A 22,603-nucleotide genomic window follows, 5' to 3' on the forward strand; every position below is an offset into this window, starting at 1 on the left:
TTATACTGTGAGAATTCCTTGAACATTTTATATACTGATTAGAAGTAGCAGTTGGTGGGGTTCTAATTTCTTTACATGGTTACCAACACTTGCTACTGTCTACTGTCTGACTTTAAATTAGAGCCATACCAGTCAGTTGATATCTTATTGTGATTTTAATTTTTCTTTTCTTGTCTTTTTTCTTACTTTTTTTTTTGTTGTTGTTGGTTGTGGGGCTTGAACTCTGGGCCTGAGCACTGTTGCTGAGCTCTTTGGCTCAAGGCAAGTGCTCTACTACTTGAGCCACAGTGCCACTTCCCATTTTCTGGTGGTTAATTTGAGATAAGAGTCTCACGGACTTTCCTGCCAGGGCTGGTTTTGAACCATGATCCTCAGATCTCAGCCTCCTGAGTAGATAGGATTACAGGCATGAGCCACTGACGCCCAGCTTCATTTGCATTTTCTTAATGATTAATACTATCTAATGTCTTTCTATGTATTTAGTAGCCATTTTTATGTATTCTTAGAGAAATGTATATTCAGATCCTCCTTTGCCTATAGTAAATTGAATTATTTTTAATTTTTTTAAAAAAATTATACTCAAAAGTAAAAGTCTCTTAAGAGATACAGGGTTTGGAAATATTTTCTCACTTTGTATGGGCTGTCCTCTCACATTTCTGATGATACTATATCCAGCAAAAATTATTTAAGTAAAATTCATACTTAATATATACATAATACAAGAATTTTTCTTGTCCTGATGATAAACAGCACCATAGAGGATATCAGATCTGTATTATACATAGACTGATTAATAAAGAAATGAGTTCGCATTGAATGGAAATTTTGATTAACAATGAAAAACAATTTTACATGCTAAATTCACTATAGAAAACAATTTTGGAGCAGCTCCTACATAACTTTTTAATATAGTCATTTATCAGATCCTTTCTGAAATTCACCAGCACAGCAAAACTTTTCTGGCCATTTTAACTAGAAAGCAGTTACTGGATATTTCTGTACAGAATTAGCTGTACAGATAGGGCAATTTTAGATTGGCTAAAAAAATCTAATTAAGGAGGCTATAATGCTCTGACACTCCTTCTAAAAATCTGCAAACAGATGGAAATAAAGCTAAGAGTTAGTAAGGTCATAACATGGATCAGGTGCTAACGCCTCTTATCACATGGACTATAACTAACTCATGATACAAGCATTCAGAAGTGACAGGAACAAGAAAACAAAGGATTGTAGTCCTCTGTTATTTTCTAGTGTTTGTCACTAAAAAGGAAAATATCCACTCAACTTATTAAAACAAAATATTCTTCAACACCTGCTGTATGCTAGCTGTTGTAATAGATAACTATAGTTCCACATGTGATCTACTGATGCTCAAAGGGACTGTAAATTGAGAGGGATGAAAAATATCAGCCAATCAATCAATACAATACAATCAAGTGACACTGGAAAAGAGTATTTATATGGCATGAAAGAGAAAGCAAATAACAGTAGTAATTATTTGAGTGATTAAACACGTTGCTTGTTTTTAATCTGCATGACAGCCCTGTAAATCAGATCTTAATATCTCACTTCACAAATGAAGAATAGTAGGCTGAGGAAAGATAAGAAGCTGAGAAGGTTCAGAGGAATTAGTAAATTACATCATGGAAAGTCAAACCAAAGTCCTTTGAATTGTAAACACTGCTTGTAATCAAATTGTGATAACATAGTCTGCCATGTAAGTTCTGAACCATTCATTCTATTTATCCCTTCAATTAAGTTCATAATATATTGGTAAGAAAATATAGCCATACAATCATTCAGCATCCCATCAGCCCACCTCTCTATGTACCTATTGATTTTTTTAATTATTCTCAATTTACTTCTTCACATCTTGATTAATACTAATACACTGTCAGAGAAGAGTGATTTAAATTCCATAGTGATACTTTAGAATTTTTTAAACAAAGCATTTTAAAGCCCTTGTTTGTATTTTGCTGTGTTCAGATGGGTGACAAATTGAATCATTGTTTGTAATTCTTTTTGTCCTATCTTCTTCATGTCTTATATATCCATAACCTTTACCACTTGCCTTTCAATATTGTTTCAGTCAACGATCAACTACTTTAATAATTACTTTAGGAGTTAATAAATTAGCTCATCAAACAAAAGGTTTGAGCCAGGTGATGGTTGCTCACACTTGTAATCCTAGCTACTCAGTTGGCTGGGATATAGAGGATCTCATGGTGAGGCTTAGCCAGGCAGAAAAGACTATGAGATTCCATCTCCAAAATAACTAGTGGAAAGTAGGGCTGGAATTGTGATTCAAATGGTAGAAGGCCCACTGATCAACCAAACATGAGGCCCTGTATTCCAAAAAGAAAAAGCAAAAGGGAAGAGGTAGGGAGGGGAAGAGAAGAGAGAGAAAATAGAAAAAAAGAGAAGAGAAAGAAAAGCAAAGCTTTTCTGTGGCTTTGAGTTTTGGAAGTTTGAAACCATGGGTGTTTTGTTGTGTTACCTTAGGCCTGTGAGCAGGCAGTCCAGCATGGCATCATGGTGGCATCATGCCTGTGAGCACCAGATAGAGCAAAATGGCTTATGGTGGCCAGTGTGAAAAGGAGTGAATGGAAAAGGAAGAGATTTTATGGTCATTATTTACATCACACTAGCTGAGAGAGACAAGCCTCAACTTCTTCCCCTTGGAGAATTTGGAATACAAGAAGTCATATTCATTTAGCTAATCTGTAACTGTGCTTGAAAACAGCTAAAATACTGAACAGTTTGATTCCAAATCTAAGAGATTGTTCCTGACCCTTTCCTTCTCATTGCTCATCAATCCAGTTCATCAGCAGTTTTTCCAAAGACCATGGTGATTTATGATGATGATGATGATGATGTAGTTGTACAGAGGGTTCAATTCTATAAGTCAGTTTATAAGTGCAATGCATCTTGATCATTGTCATCCCCTCCATTGTTCTTTCCCATTTCCACCCTCCCATCTCTAATACATTGAATATAATGAAATATATCCATTCATGTCTCTCTTTGACCTCTCTAAAGTCTCTTTATTGTAGTCAAGCAGTCTCTTTAACACAACATAATACAACATAAAGAAAATAAGAAGAAAAACACAAAAAATGAACACAAGATAGAAAAAGGTGTACTACCAACAAAAGATTGACATAAGGCTAGCATAGTACCCAATAGAAGAAACATGATGGAAATTATAAATGAGTTTTAAAATCTACTAATAATGTTAAATTTTCTAATAATTACATTTGATTATATAAACAGATGACATAACTTAAAAAATTTATTCAACCCAGTACAATTTTAAAAAAACCTATTGGCCAGATTCTTACATTTGCTATACATCTTCTGGATTTGTGCTTTCATCCTGCACTCACAAAATATCTCCATGTGTACTCGACATGTGCTCAATACTCATGTGTGGCTAATGACAGCTCTAGAGAACAGCACAGATCTAGAATATATATACTTTTATGGATCCGTAAGGAAAAGATAGTCTGCTATACTTTGGATGGGCTGTGTAACTGCATGTGTATGGAAAGCTTGCTGCTGGGATAAATGCAGTGCTACGAGGTAGAAGTTCAAGGGAGTGATTTCGGGGAAGTGAAGTCTCTGCCTTCCCTGATCCACTAGTGGACTCAAAGTCTGAAGAGATAATTAAGATGGGTGGAAGCGCTGTGGAAGGTAGGACTGTACTGGGGGAAGTAGGTCACTGGCAGGCATGCCCCAGAACCTAATGACTTGCTTCTGGCCCCTTCCCATCACCTCTTGGCTTTCTGGCTGCTACAAGGAAAGGAGATTTTCATCTCTGTGTCATTCTGCCATGATATCTTTCCACCTGATAGGCCCAGAAATACAGGATCAGCTGACCTTGGATTGAAACTGAGAGTTCCAAATACATCTTTCCTCTTTCCAGGTTGTTTCTCCTAGGGATTTTGTCAGAATGACAGAAGACTTGACTCACCCATTGCCCACAAACACAGAGGCAAAAGAACCTGAGGACAAACGCAAGGTCATTCACCTACTTTCACTCTGTGAACATGTTACATCAAAACTGTATTTTCTAAAATCAGATTGAAACACTATGGTGGAAATAGAGGAGGTTTCTCCTCTCCTAAATGAATAAATTGACTGCAAATGTTAATTTTCCCTAGCCATGATTTGTTATTTAGCGATTAAGCAGCCTGACTATACTATACTGATGTTTCTGTTGAATTCATTTTTTAAATGGCTATAAATGTTCTTAAAACTCAAATTATCTAAGGTACTTTTGATTCCGGTAGCCAGTATTTTTCTTCTCAGGGAAAATTACGCTTCCAATATGATAAATTCTCTATCAGCATGATATCAACTCCCAAATTGATGAGTGAAAAAAGAAGGGATCTTGGGAATATATAGATGAAAATATTTTCTTAATGTGGCAAAGGAGAAACTAAGCAACTAAGTTTAACTTCCAGTTTGTTGCAGCCAATGTCCCTAACCTATGATAGAGTCTCATCTCTTGAAAACAATTACCTAAGTCCATTGGTCTAGATACACCTAAGAGTTCTGTCTTTTCTAAAACAATGATTCTCAGTAATTTTCCTGTACTGCTCTGGAGAGTTCTAGAAAGGTTATCCATTTCATAAATGTTATATTAGATTCCTGGAGCACATTCTTCATATCATTTCTGATAAGCTCAGAAAAATAGAGAGGAAATAATGAGCCCTAAGAATAAAACTTTTGATTTATTGTTAGGAAGAAAGTTGAGTTAATGTTTACTCAAATCCTGCTTAGGCTGAAGCTTCATAATTCGTGGCAAGAAGTTGCTTTAAGAGGTTCCCTTGGGTCAGGCTACTCAATGTGTCCTAAGATGCTGATACCACCTGGTACGGATTTCCCTAAAACAAAAGTAGAACACATTAAATTCAAACCTCAAAAGATTTCAAGTTGGGAACCAGTGGCTAACATTATAATCCTAGCTACTCAGAATATTCAGATCTGAGGATCACTATTTGAAGCTGATTCCAGCAGGAGAGTCCATGAAACTTGTTTTTAATTAGCAACCCAAAAAAACAAAAACAAAAACACAACCCTGAGAAATGGAACTGTGGCTCAACTGGTAGAGTACTAGCTTTAAGCAAAATAAAAACTCAGGGACAGTGCCCACGGCCTTCATTCGAGCTCAGGACTGAAACAACAACAACAAAAATCAATCATTGGTAAACCAACAACAAGACAAACGAACAACAAATAAATGAAAACAGTTCAACATCTAAAAAAGGCAAATTAGACCAACAAAAAATTTAACAAAACCAAAACCAAGAGGAGTAAGGTCACCATGTTGGGAAATTCCATTTATACTACTTGAGACAAACAACCAACTCCAGCAAGAAGAACAGCCAATAAAGGAGAAACAACCCTAGAAGGAAACAATGGGAAGCACACAACAAGCTTGGACTGATTACATGGAAATAACCAGTAGGCCCAGGCTACCTCCAGCCTCCTTGTGAGCAGCAGGATTGGAAGATGACATGGAATCCAAGAATGACTGTATTAGGTTATGATAATATCTGCTACACAGCTGGAGGACTTTGGGTGAACAATCTGAGTTTTCCTGCCAAGGAAAGGGAAGTGGTTGAGTGATTTGGGAGTCCAGGGGAATACAGATCACTTTTGATTCCCTGGAGCCTCTGTCCCCACTCTGTGGCTGCCTTAAGCTAAGAGATCCTGCTCACACTTGTCCTGAATATCTCAAAAGTTTTCAGAGTTTCCAAAGCTTATTTTGCCTTCAGCAATTTTCAAAACCTACTTTCCAATTTTATGGACTCTTTATTTTGTGTTGTATGTGATTTATAATGTGAAAAATCCCAACCAGTCTGGTTTATGAGCAGGAAGACGGCCCTTCTGAGCTTTGGAATTGCTGTGCCTGATCTCTGAGCTACAATATATAGTGGAGGTATTTGGGGGATATTGCATCAGAACCCAAAATTCAAGCTAAAAATGTATTTTACTTTAAATTGAATCTTAGAACAATATTTTCTCAATTTTATTTCTTACCTCACATCTTCCCCCTAGCAGTTAAAAAGCAAAATATACTTTAGAAGACATACATTAAGTGACATTCAGGGGACAGGTAATTTGAATCTAAAATACCCTAAACTACCTGTCCATTAGCTCCAACTCAGATTTTGTACTCCCTAAACTAGTTAATTGAAAGTGCTCAAAGAGCACTACTTCATAAATATTCAAATGCAGGGATTTCAACTAATTTAGCTCTATTTGACTACTCTGTCATGGGATGAAGTGGAAAGTCATGAAATTTATAACTAAAGGTAATACATTACTATCCACTTGGATTAATATGAATTTATAGATTAACCCACCCAAGTGAATTCAGAAAAAAAGCAATCAAAAACTTAGGGGAAATGATCAGTTTATCTTCTTGGTAGCAAGGATATTTTGAATTAAAAGCATGCTGAAAAATTATAAAGTCATAGAAAGTAGTAAAAATGAGAGAGTGAATATTCATGTCTCATTTGTCTAGGTTCATCAGTCACTAACGTCGTTTACATTGACTTTCTTTTGCTTTTTCAGATTTAAGAGTCAGTTGATATCTTGATATATCATTTCTAAATGTATCACTGTTAATCTCTTAATAAAAGAATATCACAATTTAAAGACTACCACAACTTAATTTAAAGACTACTTTCCTATGTTACTGGTTCAGCATATTATCTCTAAAGAGGAAGAATATTCTTTTATATAAACATCATGTTTTAAAAATTGGTGTCTTTATTCACTATATTTACTATATACTATATGTATATAAATAATACACATTTATTTATATGTAAATAAATATAGTATACATTTATAATTTTATATTTGTTTTATATTTATTTATTCATATATATATATATATATATTTCTAAGAACTGATCACTTTGTGTGTGTGTGTGGTGTGTGCCAGTTACTGGACCTTGAAATCAAAGCCTAGGGGATGTCCCTGAGCTTTTTGACTCAAGGCTAGCACTCTACTACTTTAGCCACAGCTTCACTTTCCACATTTTTGGTTAGCACTTGGAGATAAGAGTCTCACAGACTGCCCAGTCTGCCCAATCTGGCTATGAACTGTGATCCTTAGATCTCAGCCTCATGAGAAGCTACAGGCATGAGACACCAGTGCTTGGCTTAATTCTTCTTTTTATAGAAAATAGAGAAAACTGGGGCTGGGAAGGTGGCTCAGTGGTAGAGCGCTTGCCTTGCATGCATGAGGCCCTGGGTTCAATTCCTCAGCACCACATAAGCAGAAAAAGTCGGGAGTGGCATTGTGGCTCAAGTGATAGAGCTTTATCCATGAGCTAAAGAGCTGAGGGACAGCGCCCAGGCCCAGAGTTCAGGCCCCACAACTGACCAAAAAGAGAAAGAAAGAGAGAGAGAGAGAGAGAGAGAGAGAGAGAGAGAGAGAGAGAGAGAGAGAGAGAGAGAGAGAGAGAGAGAGAGAGAGAGAGAGAGAGAGAGAGAGAGAGAGAGAGAAAGAAAATAGAGAAAACTTAGAAGACAGAAAAAACCATTACTATTGCCTAGTGGAAAATATGACTATTTTGTTCCATTTTCTCTTAGTCTTTTTCCCCCTATGTTTGTTTGCTTATTTGTAGATTTCACATCACCACATGGGAGAATATCATAAGTAGACATTTTAAATAATGTATTTTACTTCCTCTTCCCAGCATCTGTAAAACTGCAGTGATGTAAACCTAAACACAGCTGGAACAACAGAGATGAAAATCCTTAACTAACGACTCCATAAAGCAGGGTTCAGGGCTCCTGGGTCCCTACATGCTGTTTAACTGTAGCCATGAATCTGCACACAAACTTCCCATCATGTTCTTTATTCTTTAGAATTGTAAGGCAATTCTTATCTAAAATACTAGCTTCAGCCCAAGTCATCTGCTTTTGAGAATTTTCCAGCACCTAACATTTAACTGAAGAAATGGAGAGAGCATGTGAGGAGTTGGGAGAGGAATCCCTCCATTGCATTGCTACAGATTTCCCTAATTCTTCCCTAGGAATAGCAGGAGGATTTTCCTAAAAGAGTATAGTTTGATAATGAACTTAAGAAGAATAAAGGGCCTACAATGATAGATATGAATTGTTGCAGATTTGGAACAAATGTACCACCTTCTGTGTTTCACTAGTCTTTTTGTTATTATTTTGAATGTGCTTTCCATGTCATAAAGGGAAAATGTCCTCAGACAGTTTTCAGAGAAGATGAGAATATTATATTCTATGTACACTGACCTCTATGGAGCTTGGTCCACCTGATAAAATGAAATGTCTAGGAATTTGGAGTATTTCATTTAGCAAAAAAAATCTCTGGGAAGCCAGACACAGACATCTAAAATTAGACTACTCTTCCAAGGTGAGTACATTTATTACCAGTGGTAAGAGTTTTATATACACCCTTGATAAAAATGTGACATTTTTTAAATGAGTGGGCTTTTTTTTGGAAAGGAAAGAACAAGGAAGAAAAAAAATTTAGGAGTCCTTCTGGTCTCTTATAACCTCAAAGACGTAAATGTAAAATGAATACCATGTATTAATTTAGAGCCATGTACCCTTCCAAACTAAGGAAACTTAGCTGTGTTTTGAAGTTTTCTATAATAATTTTATATGACCATTCTTTCCTTGGCTGTTGAAAACAGCAACCCATTATTTTATGTGTATATAAAACAAGGATAAATTAAGTAATAAATTATAAATTAGAACCATTTGTTCTCTAGAAAAAAGAGGAGCTTTTTTAAAAAATTACAGCTGAAAATAAAGTTTGTTTTATGATACAATTAAATGTGATTTAGATTCCTGATATTGGCCATTATGTTTTATTTGCTTTTAAATAAGAAAAAAAAAAGACAGATGCTCATGGCTCATGCCTGTAATCCTAGCTACAAAGAAGGTTGAGATATCAATTCGAAGCCAGCTCAAGTAGGAAAGTCTATGAGGCTCTTATCTCCAATTAACCAGCAAAAAAGCTGGAAGTGGAGCTATGGCTCAAGTGATAGAGTACTAGTCTTGGTAAAAGAAGCTGAGTTCAAGCCCCAGGCTGGAGATGTACGCATGTACGTGCGCACACACGCTCTCTCTCTCTCTCTCTCTCTCTCTCTCTCTCTCTCTCTCTCTCTCTCTCTCTCTCTCTGTCTGTCTCTCTGTCTCTCTCACTCACACACACACACACACATACACACACATTCAGAAAATATTTGTTAATATTAAAGTTTGGATAGTTCTAATAGTATATGTGAAAATTATATACACCATACTTTATGTGGTTTTCCTTAGAATAATCTATTAATAGCATACTAGCTTATTTGATTCACTTTATTTTTTTTCAATTTTTGTCAATACTAAGATTTAAACTTTGAGCTTTCTGATTGCTAGATAAGTTCTCTATCACTTGATCCACACTTGAAGCCCTTTTTGCCTTAGCTTATTCTTCATGCAGTATCTTGCCCTTTTTTCCCAGGGTTGGCCTTAGACTGACTCTTACCTTTTGCTGCCTCCTGAATAGGTAGGATTACAGGCATGCACCTTTAACCCCAGCCTCTAATTGGTTCATTTGAAAATATAACTGTAGATATTACTTATTTATATATACTTGTGATATATATAAATATATATATATATATATCATTATCCCAGTGTACACACAGGTACTCATACCTGCTAAGAAACTGGTGATTAACTGAATGAAGATAAAAGATAAGAGCTCATCCTTCCTTTCTAATAAGGTACCTCATTCAGTTTACACAAAGGAACTTGTAAGTCTATTTGAAAATTGCTTCTCCTAAAAAGTAAAATGTTCACTTCACCCCAAACCCTTCATCTTCAGCTCTGATCAGACACCTAGATGATTACAGTGACCCTGGGAATTACATGTTCTCAAAGGGTAACATTATTTTAGAAGAGAATAAAAAGAGAATACACAATAGTTATTACTCCCAAGAGTTGTCTGTTACATTGGTGGCACAGACAGGAAGTTTGACACTTACATTCCAGGCAGTAGATGCTAAAAGTTGCAGAAAAGAGACATCCATTCTACCAACAGGATATGAATGGGATTTAACCAATCAGCATGGTTGAAACTAAATGTTATAGCGGGAAGTAGTGATGGGTGAGATCTAAGCTAAAGCAATCCTGGACATTGAAAGACTTTGCACTCATTCTAACCCTATTTGTTGTTTACATTAATGAATAAATAAGATGACTTGCCCCTCAAAAACTGCAACTTAGAAGGCTGTCTGCACCTCTTACCTCATCTCAACAACAGAGATCACCATTTCCAGTCTCGGGACTCTTTAGTCTCCACCCTCGTTTGACAGACTAAGGCTCTGTATTTGTCCCAAGCACTTACAGGGTTAAGAGCAGCACTGGATTTCAAACCAGCAGCCTTGAGGTCAAGTCTAGACAGTGCTTCTTCTGGCTTGCTAGAGGATTTGTCTAGTAGGGCTCTTGCCCATGTCTGTTTTCAGCCATCAGTCACGGCCCATGTTTAAAATACTTGGTTTTTCCACTCAAGAAGTCTGCAGAGCCAAGGATTCTTCATCTGGATGCTTACTTGGAGTGCACTGCATGTTTGCATGTCCCTCCAATGAACACGTTGAGGTGTTAATCTTCACTGCCTGGTATTGAAGGTGGAGCATTTGGGGGTTCATTTTTGGCAATGACAGAAGAATTTTCATAAATAAGATTTCGGGGGATTCATGCCCTTATAAAGACAAGACATGACATCTCTTGTCTCCCTCTCCCTCTCCTCCTTCTTTCTCCCTCCCCTTCCCTCTGTATCCTCCTCCGCCCTCCCCCTCCGCTCCCCTTCTTTTCTTTTTCTCTCCCCTTTCTTCCCCTCACCCCTTTTCTCCCTCTCCCTCCTTCTCCCTCTCTGCCCCTCTCTCTCTTTCCCATACACAGGCACAACAAAGAGGAAGCCTTCTTCCATCCAGAAAGAGGAGAACTTTTACCAAGAACCAGCCATGCTGGCGTGTGATCGCAGGTTTCCAGATTCCAAATTCCAGGACTGTTGAAGGTATGCATATGTTTGTAGTTAAGCCACCCAGGGCTGCATAAAGCAGACTCAATTCCCCAATCCTTGTCAACTTGGTATGTTCAACTTCCTCCTTGCTCTTCCGTTTTTCCTTTCCTCACATCACATCTCCTTGCTTCACTCCCTATCAAAACTTGTCCCTAACTCTCTCTCCAGCTCCACAACCTTCTCCACTGGCTGTTTGTTAAAAGCTCTATTTCATTTAGGAAAATTCAACCCAAGCTCCCAGATCCTAATACGGTTTGAATAATTGGCATAACTGGATTTTAACTTTTCTCTCCTTTATTTCTAGGCCTCTGCTGTCATTTTCCTTCTCGTGTAGACATCTCATCTTGGCCAGCATGCTGCAAAATGATTATTTCTCTCCAGTGAGCATCTTGCACTGTCAGCACAGACTCGTCTTCCAAAAGTGCAGAAACTTCTGCTTCCAGCTCCCACTGCCTCTGGGCACACTGTGTGCTGGACCTGCAGAATCTGAGAGCTGCAGAATTCTAAGTGGGAAGGCTTCTGAGTTCCTTAGATCTGAATAAGTCTTCACTGCAGTTTTGTAAAGCTTTATCAAGAAGAACTAGAGCCTGCTGTGAGAAATTTCAAAACCTTTGGATCATTTCACTTCTTTCAATAAAGACTAATTCAGTTACTCATTTGAAGATTTTTTTGTCTTCATTTCCAAATATTCTAGTGTAATTCTAAATGAAGAACACAGCCAGAATGCATAAAATGATTGTAATATTCTTGTCCCTATCATGAAGTGAAATGAAGGGAAAGAAAATAGAATTCAGTTTTCCCATAGGAAAACTCTAAGTGTGGGTCAATAATAAATGGACAGTAAATGCTACATATACTAAAGACACCTATCCAGCTGGTACCGCTGTGCTGGCTAGTTCATTTGCTCATTTACTAAGCAAACATATTTTGATCTCCCTCTGTTTTCTAGACATGGATGCAAGTACTTTCATATGTATTATTTAACCTCATATCTACAAGGATTTGATGTGGCAAACAAGATTATTCCCATGTTTACAGATGAGCCTAACCAGGTGAAAAGAATAAAGTCATTAGATAAGATCCCAAAGCTACTAAGTTGTTTATCTGGACTCAAATTCAAATCATCTGACTCCCACTTCTATCAGCAAAAATCAGGGCTGGAGGTGTGACTCAAGAGCTAGAGCTCCAGTCTAACAATTTATCTTCTCCATACTCTATCCAATCACACTTTCTATTTGTGTAGAGCAAGTCTTATATTTGAATCATATTTATGCTGTCTACATAGCCCATAAATGTCTGCTGAATAAAAAGTGTCTTAAGCTACATGTTATAGACAAAGTGCTGAGTATTTGACATATAATAATGAATAAAGAAAAGCTTTTCAGGCTGGGAAGGTGGCTCAGTGGTAGAGTGCTTGCCTTGCATGCATGAGGCCCTGGGTTCGATTCCTTAGCACCACATATGCAGAAAAAGCTGGAAGCAGCACTGTGGCTCAAGTGGTAGAGCACTCGCCTTGAGCTGAAGAGCTGAGGGGCAGCGCCCAGGCCCAGAGTTCAGACCTCACGACTGACAAAAAAAAAAAAACAAAACACAAGAAAAGCTTTTTTGGGTGCCAGTAGTTTATGCCTGTAATCCTAGCCACTAAGCAGGCCAAGAGGACTGGTTCAAAGCCAGCCATGAAAGAAAAGTTCAGGAGGCTCCATTTCCAACCTACTCATCAAAAATCAGAGCTGGAAACATGACTTAAGTGTTAGAGTGCCAGCCTAATAAGCTGAGCATGTATGTGAGGCTTTGAGTCCAAATTGCACTACCACTAATATAGAACACAGAGAAAGAAAAATATCCATCTTTGGAACTTTACATGTTAGGGGTAACATGAAGCTTACAGACAAATAGGTACAGAGTAAGTAGACTGTGATAAGATCTGTGTGTGTGTGTGTGTGTGTGTGTGTGTGTGTGTGTGTGTGTGTGTGTGTGTGTGTGTGTGTGTGTTTGTCCTTGGGCTTGAACTCAGGGCCTGGGCAATGTTTCTGAGCTTTTTAAATTTTTTTCAAGGCAGGCACTCTACCACTTGAGCCGTACCTCCACTTCCAGATTTATTTTATGCTAAACTGGAGATGAGAGTCTTGCAGACTTTCCTGCTTGTGCTGACTTCAAACCATGATGCTCAGATCTCTGCCTCCTGAGTAACTGGGATTACAGGCATGAGCCACCAGTGCCCAGCTGGTGATAAGATCTTCTAAGAACCAGACAAAACAAGAACAGAATCTAGATAGACAGCTATACATAAGATGGTTAAAAAAAAAGACTTCTCTAAAATAATACCATTTAAGCAGAGGCTAGGAGAAAAGTGAAGGATTGAGCCATTCAGGTATCTGGGAAAGAATATTATAGACAGAAAAGATAGTAAGTGCAGAGGCCCTGAGGCAGGAACACAATAGATATAATTGAGGAAATAACGTAGACCTACATGGTTGGAGCAACATGAAATAAGCAACAGTGGTTGGGGATGAGGTCAGAAATGAAGGGCATGGTAGGCAGGTAAGAACTTCACATTACTCTGAGTGAGATGAGAAGCCTTTGAAGAAAGTGATGTTCTCACATCCACAGGAACCCTCTGCTTTCTGTGAATAACTGGGAAGGGCTAGAGTTGTCCACATGGGGCAGGTATATCTGGGCGAGAGGAGCCTTGGGCACAAGTTCACAGGGCCGTATATCTGACCTGCAGTAGGTCTTGCTGATGGAAAATGTGGGGATGATCAGACATTTGGGGCAAAAGACACTGATATGATTGTTTGATCAACTATTTATTATTTCAATAACAGAGACCACTCAATGGAGGATAAGAAAGGGTAGTCTGTGAGCACCATGAAGCTATCAGAACAGTCACTAGCACTTGGGGCATCTACAGAGACAGAGTAGAGACCACGTTAGACAGACAAGAGACTGGAGGGAGAAATGTGGGCAATAAGCCAGGCTTATTGAAAAATCTACTAATGTACTGCATCACCCAGGACTGGATTCCTTACTTGATAGGGGAAAGCAATCATCTCAGAGGTACAGGGACATCAACAAATCCCTTTGATTTTAAAGTGACAAAGAATAAAATGGAGACATTTCATCCTTGAGAGAACTCTTCAATACTACAAAGTGATTTGATTCTTTTTTAAATACGTAGAATCAGAGCTTTCCTTCCCATGTTATTATCGAAAACGGATATAAATGCGCTTGAAGTTGTTCCATTTTCTGGACATTGTGTTTCTGTTCTCCTGAAGCCCAAAGGAGAATCGTCTTTGATAATAGAGACAGTCTTTAGTCGGTTTTCTTTGAAAAAGAGAGAGAGAGTTCTTCCTAGGTCTCCATTTCAAGAAAACTAAATGGAATTGGATTTTCAGCTCCCATTAATTGATGTAACACGGAGAACAGAAACCTGATGATATAGTTTCAAGTCTTTTGTAAAAATAAATAAATAAATAAAAGAGAAAGAGTTCAGTAGTAACAGCCTTCAGGCCCCAAATGTCAGATTTCTTGCTATTTCTATAGCAATGCAGTAAAAATGGAAAGAATTGGAGCAGATAGTTCTTTGGAAACTATACATATTGAATCAGGTTTCTATATTTCATATATCACAGCTCCTAGCAATGGTTCATTTATAGTCCTCACATCTATAAACACTGAAAAACAATAGAGATAGAAAGCTGGGTGCTGGTAGCTCACACCTGTAATTCTAGCTACTCCAGAATCTGAGATCTGAGGATCACATTTCAAACCCAGACAGGCAGGAAGGTCCATGAGACTCTTATCTCCAGTTAGCCACTAGAAAACTAGAAGTGGTGCTGTGGCTCAAAGTAGTAGAGGGCTAGCCTTGAGCAAAAATTGCTCTTAAGGGCAGGTCTCAGGCCCCTAGTTCAAGCCTCATCACACCACACACACACACACGCACACACACACACAGAAATAAATGTTATGAATGTAATACTGTTTGGTAGCCTAAATGTGGATTTCTAATGTTTCAATGATTACAGAGAGAAATCTACATTTGACAATAGCATATTCTTTGTAGATTAACTGGGTGGGTAAAAGGGCTTTTAGTGTGGATGTAAATACAAATGTCAATTCTCCATGAAGGTGTGCATGTATATTAAGAATATTTCTCACAATCTATTGAGAACACTTCTCTGGTGCTATTGGATCAAAGTCATGGAAATCCAATGATGAAGAGACAAGAAATGAAGGCAGAAGTGACTCCCAATAGCATGCAGTCAGAGGAGGTGTGGGAAAGTGTGGGAAAGTGAATTGTTGGAGGCCTAGGAAATGGTCCATGGGCCTCTGTGGTGAACAAAGTAATAGCCCATGCAAGTTCACTCCCTTTTTAGAAACTGGAGATCATTCTGTCTTGCTGTGCAAGGAAAATTAAGATTATAGGTGGGAATGAAATTAACTGATCTTGACAGAGAAGAGTAGCAAGGGGTGCTCAATATAATCGGAAAACTCCTTAAAAATGGAAGAATATAATATGACTAATAAAAGAAAGGCACCCCAGAGTAATGAAACACTGGCTCTGAAAGTAGAAACCACAAACAAATCCAGTAGCTGGACACAGATTCTCACATGGACGTTCATAGAGGCGAGCCGTACTATTGATGACCTCTTCGCTATAGTGCAGAGAGCCTTCTGTCAGATGTTATGTTATCATTTTGGAAGTATAAGAATGGCAACTTTATATTGCTCATAATGCTAAGCTGCTCTGTGGTCACTGGCTGTAACAGCAATGGGAAGCTAATATACTCTACTTAATGCCATCGTACATAAGCAAGTAGGTAATCTATTCATAAAACTCAAATGTCACTGGCAAACAAGGGAAGATGTCTAAAAGAGCTCATTAGAGGAGCAATGATAGGAAAAATAATAAGGACACATGCATTAGAAGGTGACAAAGAGGCCTTTATGCCCACAGATAGTTGGGATCTTAAGTGTCCACACAGGGACGTTATGGTCTTGGAGTTTTGCCTCCCAGTGTGGCACCATTGGATGCAGATAGAACCATTAAGAGGTTTCTTCCTAGAGTCATTGATGGAAAGATGATAGGTCATTGATGGAGATGCTATTAAAGAGGATAGTGGTACTCCAGCCCTTCTTCCTCTTCTGCACTGCCTGGTCATAAAGTGAACAGTGTGGTTCCACCACATGTTTCCATGATGATGTGCTATCTCTTCACAAACCCTAAATGGGACTAATTGATTACATGAGCTAAAATAATTTTTGCCTTTGTACTTTTATTATCTTGGGTATTTGTTACAGCAAAGGCCAGCTGACTAACAGTAGGGGAGATGGACTTGATCCACAGTAGGATGAGTAACTGTTAATGCACCAAACTCTGCTACTTTCTCCAGAGCAGATCGGAGAATTGGCACAAGTAGAGTTCCATGTATGAATAACTAAGAAAATATTCTGAAAAGACTAAAGAAATAATATAGTTTTATAGAAAACACAAATCTGAAAATCATTGATACAGAAAAATGTTGATGGAATTACTGGTGCATCGCTGCATGAGAAAAAAAAAGAACTCAAAGAGTAGAGGGCAAAATAATAAAATAAACAGTGGATTCTCTGGATGATTCTATTTCATTAGTATTTTTGTTGTTGTCTGTTATAACTTTCCTACTAGAATTACATAATATGGGAGGATTTTGTTATATGCAAATAATTGGAACTCAGAGACCAAAATTTCATAGTTAATAAAAATTTCAAAGTCCAGTTTGATTGAGAAACTATGGAAAAAATATGTGTAATGATTTACATAAGTATGTGTTCTAAATGTGCAACAATTGTAGACTAACTTAAAAATCATACAATACTTACCTAATAGATATTATAGAACTATTTTTAGAAGGATATAGTGATATTAAACATCTAAAATAGATTAAATTAAAATCAAAATTAAGACTGGTGTGTAACATATAGTATCATTCTATTCATTGACTGTAAGTATAAGTGTATGCCTATATATGTGTGTATGGGTTATTTATATATATATATGCATCCATATATCTTTTATTTATATGTATGTGTAAAAATATATCTAAAGAAATAATCTGCATTTCTATGATCTGCCTGAATTGCTGACTCATAAAATTCCTGAGTTTTAGAAAGACAAGACATCCTAATTAACTTCACAACTGTAGTCAAATGCTAATTTAGAATCCCTGGTGTGGGGAAATACAGGGAAACTTACATACTTACAGATGATGTAGTGCTTGTATTAAAAAAGGCCTAGTTGTGCGTCCCCATTCCTATACCAGTCCTCCATGCCTGAATCTACTGCATAACAATCCAGTATTGTACTGCTTTCCATACAGTAATAGCTACAGCCCAAGTCTGCCTCAATGACAAAGTAACCCTCTTCAGAAGAGGGAAATAGCAGACCAATTGGAAACAGAGCAGGAAGAAAACATTGCTATTGCTTCTGCCCTTCATTTCTATATGAGGGATAAGTGTTGCCTATCAGAAATGAGAGGAGAGTTTATTAATATTTTCCTAACTTTTTATTTGATCTCTCAGTAGGAGAGAAGAAATATTGAGCCTAAATCCTGAAGTTTATTATCGTGCAATTGTTTATGGCTTTTGCTCTACCAAATTTCAGTAGTTGAAATGTCTCTCAATATATTTTAAAGATGACTCTACTTAGGTGACAGCTTATATAACTTTTATTCCTGAATTGCCCTTCCTGACAGTCTGAAAAATATAGCTATTTAAATAGGCCTTCGTATTTTGATTATAGCTTTGATGTGCTGAGCATGATTATAAGAAAAACTGGACCAATTCAGGCATGAAGGGCTATGATCCTTACTGTTCTCTCAGTTTTAAAAGGTTGGGGGATCATTTTAAAGGCACATCAGAACGTTTAAAATATGCTAAAATCATGAATAGGTAAATACAAATTAAATCTATAATAAAAAAAGCCAGATGCTGGCAATGCTAGTACTTAGGAGGCTGAGATCTGAAGATTATTGCTCCAAACCAGCTGAAGAGGAAGTCCTGAAACTCTTGTCTCCAATTAACAACCAAAAAGCCGGAAGAGGAGCTGTGGCTCAAGTAATAGAGCATCAACCTTGAGCAAAAAAGCTCAAGGACAGTGCTTAGTTGCTCAGTTCAACCAGCATGTATACACATACATATATATATATACACACACATATATATACACATATATACACATACACACATATATACACACACATGTGTGTGCATATGCATCATTTTATATCTACTAGAATTGATAAAACTTGAAATAAAAGACAATTCGGCAATTGAAGTCTTGGGCATTGCAGGTAAGACAATAGACATTGTAGCCACATTTGGAAGACAGTTTCTTAACATTTTGAACATAGAGTTAACATATGGCCTAACAATTCTCCTCTAGCTGTATATTCAAGAGAAATGAAAACATACATGCAAAAAAACTAGTCATGTTATTCACAATGGGCCAAACAGATGCCTACTATGGTTTGAACATGGCTTGCTCCATCCCAAACATGTTGAAATATTAGTAGATCAGTGGTGATGTTGAGATTGGCCTTTAGGTGGTGATTTGGTTTTTATGAAGGATTCATGACTGCTTTTCTGGACTGGTTTACTTCTGGAAGGTGTGAGTTCTAGCTCTTGTGATCTAGTTACAGTGATCAAGAGTGTGTGTTGTAGAAATGCTTCGTGTTTTGTTGTCTCTCCTGCACATGCCTGTTTACAGTCTTTTCACCAGGCTCACTGGAAGTGGAAAAGATTCTGGTTCTGAGCATTTGGACTTCCTATTCTCCCAAACCATGTGATAAATAAACCTCTTCTCCTTACAAATTGCCAGGCTTCCAGTATTATCATGCAGCTTCAGATAATGAACAAAAAACAAGGGAGAAATAATCTGAACTTCTACCACCAGGTGAATTTTTCAAATGGAATACTATCATCAAACCAAAAGGAATGAAGAACTGTACATGCCACCAGACAGATAGATCTTGAAAAACAATTATACTGAGAGAAAGAATCTAGTCACAAAACACAATGTATGAATCTATTTTTATGAAATATCCAGAATAGGAAAATCTCTATATAGAGAAAGGAGAATTGTGTTTCCTGGGAGGATAGAGTCTAGGGGAGAGATAGAAAGATGGAAAAGATTACTAATTGGCCCAGGATTTCTTCTGGGGGCCGATTAAAAGAATGTTTTAATTTAGATTGGAAGAGGAGCGATGATTTCACAGTCTATAAGTCTACTAACATTTCTGAATTTTGCAGTTTGAATGATTTTTTTCTGATATGTAAATGACAACACAAATAAACTCTTAAGAAGCAAGGTGAAATTACCAGTGCACACAGGAGACTAGAAAGATGTCAGGACCAGGATCATTCAGGAGGTCTGGACCTAATTTTGCAAATCAAATGTTGCCTATAATTTATTTCTAGTTTAATAGGACATGAGTATAGAGAGGAGACAGTGAATTTTTTTTTTAGCCAGAAAATAGTTCAGTGCTGAATTGTCTTCAAAGTAATTGACTGAGGAGACAGTATTGCTGGAATGTTCACCTTGGAAAATTGTTCTCTGGACCTGGTTTCCTCTCACAGAACAAAACCCAGACCTCTGCTTCTTCTTTCTTAAGCCATTACAAATAAGTAGAAATCTTTGACATACTGTACGACACAGTTGGTTTTAGACTCTGCAGGAAATGTTTTTAAGTTCCATTCCTTGAGGAATTCACAAACAAACAAGAACATAATAAGGAAAACCTGTTTTGTTTCCTCCACTCTTTAGATCTTTCTGTGAAAGCTTGCTAAGACATGTGAACTGTTTCCCTTTCATCCACCCAAGGGCAATTGTACTTATTTGGACAGTGAAAGCCTAGGAATTGAAGGGAAAAGGCTTATGGTCAATGTCATGAGAGTGAAGGTCAATCCTAGAAGCCAGGGAAGGAAAGTCTGTGAGACTCTCATCTCCAATTAAACACAAAGAAACTGCAAATGGAACTGTGTTCAAGTGGTAGAGAGCTATCTGTGTGCACAAAAGCTTCCAAACACACAAAATCCTGCTGTTGTTATTTTTGCTAACAAGTATATACAGAACTGCAGAACATGACTAGGGAGGACAGTGGGGTTGAACCTTTGCTTTATCTACTCTAATTGTGGGAATTGTGGCTCAGTAATGTTGACATTAACCTAATCATTTCAAGTCCAAATAGCAGAAGCCATTAATCCAAGAAGTGAGTGAATTCTATGATATAGCTAGCTATATAATAGATCTAGAGATACTATAAATTTATTTTTTAAATTATTGAATTATATACTTACCACGAATGAATTTTATGATATATGAGTTACTTCTCAGTAAATTGTAAAAAATATGTAAGAAGGTTTCTAAAGTGAAAAGTTACTGCAGCATATTGGTAAACTAACCATGTTCAATGGTAAGTTCCCTACATTTAGTGAGACAAAATTTGCATATCAAAAATTCAATTGTTGTTAATTATGCAAATAATTTTAGCTAACCTATATAGTTGTAGAGGTGCAAAATGATCAACATGATCCAATTTTATCTATAGATATCAGTCACCTGAGTAGCTAGGATTATAAGTGTTATAGGTGTAAGCCACCAGCACTCAGCTCTAAGTTGTGTGTGTGTGTGTGTGTGTGTGTGTGTGTGTGTGTGTGTGTGTGCGCGCGCATGCGCATGTGTATGTTTTCCAGTCTTGGAACTTGAGCTCGGGACTTTTAACTTTTGCTCAACTTTCCTGCTCTTGGCTGTTGCTTTACAACTTGAGCTATGTCTCCAGCCACGCTTATTCTTGATTAATTGGAAATTAAAGTCTCTACCACCTGAGCCATTCTGATAGACTCTTCTACCCCAACTGAGTTCACACTGTGATTTTTCAGGTCTCAGTTTCTTGAGTAGTTAAGATTACAGGCCCAAGTGTCACCTCCCCACAGGAACTTCTTAAGCATTAAAAAAATATATATCTTTGTAAAAAAAACAAAAAGGTTACAATTTTTAGCTGAGAGTATGGTTCAGTGGTAGACTTTTAACCTTAAAGCACAAGGCCCTGAGTTCAAACTCCAGTACTGCCACAACAACAAAAGGCAGGGTGAAGCTGGGCGCTGCTGGCTCATGTCTAATCCAAGCTACACAAGAGGCTGAGATCTAAGGGTCATTGTTCAAGGCCAGCTCAGACAAAAAAGTCCAAGAGAGTCTTAACTCCAATTAATCACCAATAATCCAGAAGTGAAGCTGTGAATCCAGCGATAGAGTGCTAGCCCTGAGCAAAATTGCTCAGAGACAGTACTTAGGCCCTGAGTTCCCAAGTCTCAGGACTGGCAAAATAAGAAAGTGTGGTGGGTGGGGGGAGAAGGTAGGTTGCAGTGGCTCAAGCCAATAATCCTAGCTGCAGGTTAAGGGGATCATATTTTAGGGTCAGAATGGACATAAAGAATGTAAGACTTCATCTCAATTAATAACTAGATGTGTTGTCATTAGCCTTTTGTCCTAGCAACAAAAAGAAGCACAAATAGGAGGATCTCAGTCCAGATCTGGGCCTAAGAAGAGACCCTTCCTTAAAAAAAAAATTGTGAAAAGGGACTCAGGTGGCAGAATGGCTCAGGTGGTAATGTGTCTGCTTAGCAAATGCCCTTTTAAATGTAAAGTACTTTTTTATTGAAAAAAATTTTTAATAAGCAAAATGATTACTTTTAAGTATAGATTCCATGGTTATTATTTTTTATATATTTTTAGTGCTTCTTTTAAAATTAAAGGATGTAACATTTTGGCAGTTTCAGAGATATTACCAGAAAGACTGGGGAGAACTTTAACATTTATACTTGAAAAATAAGAATCGTTAGTTGACAAATGTTTAAAAGATTTTTTAAATACGGGTGTTTGTCTTCTGCCTTAAAATAATTAAAAAGAGTTAGTCTTTTGAGGAACATGGAGGTATTTGTCTACCTCTAATAATAATGACTTCCTTCAAGGAGAATGAAGGACAGATTCATAGAAGTAATCAAGCTAAGTTATCTACCAAGATGGTAATGTCTTCCCTAAGGTGATAGGAAGGGAAAGTGTGGTACAGAGGAAACATACAGCCTTTGCTATGTTTGATCTGTATTGACTGGATATGGAATGGAATCCTGCATTATCACCCAAAAGTTCTGTTATACTATGCTCGCATCAGCTGCCTTACAAAGCAAAAATGCCTGAATCCAATTCCATTGGTCATTGAAGATGGTCCCAAATTCATGGTTATTAACACAAACTCTCTACGTGTGACAGACAAGGATGCTTAATGGCAAAGGGTTTGGCCTCCAAGATGACTGTCAAGGTAATTTCCTGTTCAGATTGTCTGTGCTGGCTGAGAGAATGATATGGTGATTTTCCAGGAAAATTCAAAAACTCATTAGAGAAATGAAAGAGAGATTAGCTTTAAATTACTCTAGTAGGACACCAGCACTGGGCTATGTTGTATCGGTAAAGGAGCATTATTACAGCTCAAT

Source organism: Dipodomys merriami, unplaced genomic scaffold (assembly GCF_024711535.1).
Source record: "Dipodomys merriami isolate MVZ:Mamm:240054 unplaced genomic scaffold, mDipMer1.0.p SCAF_4, whole genome shotgun sequence".
Lineage (NCBI taxonomy): Eukaryota > Metazoa > Chordata > Mammalia > Rodentia > Heteromyidae > Dipodomys > Dipodomys merriami.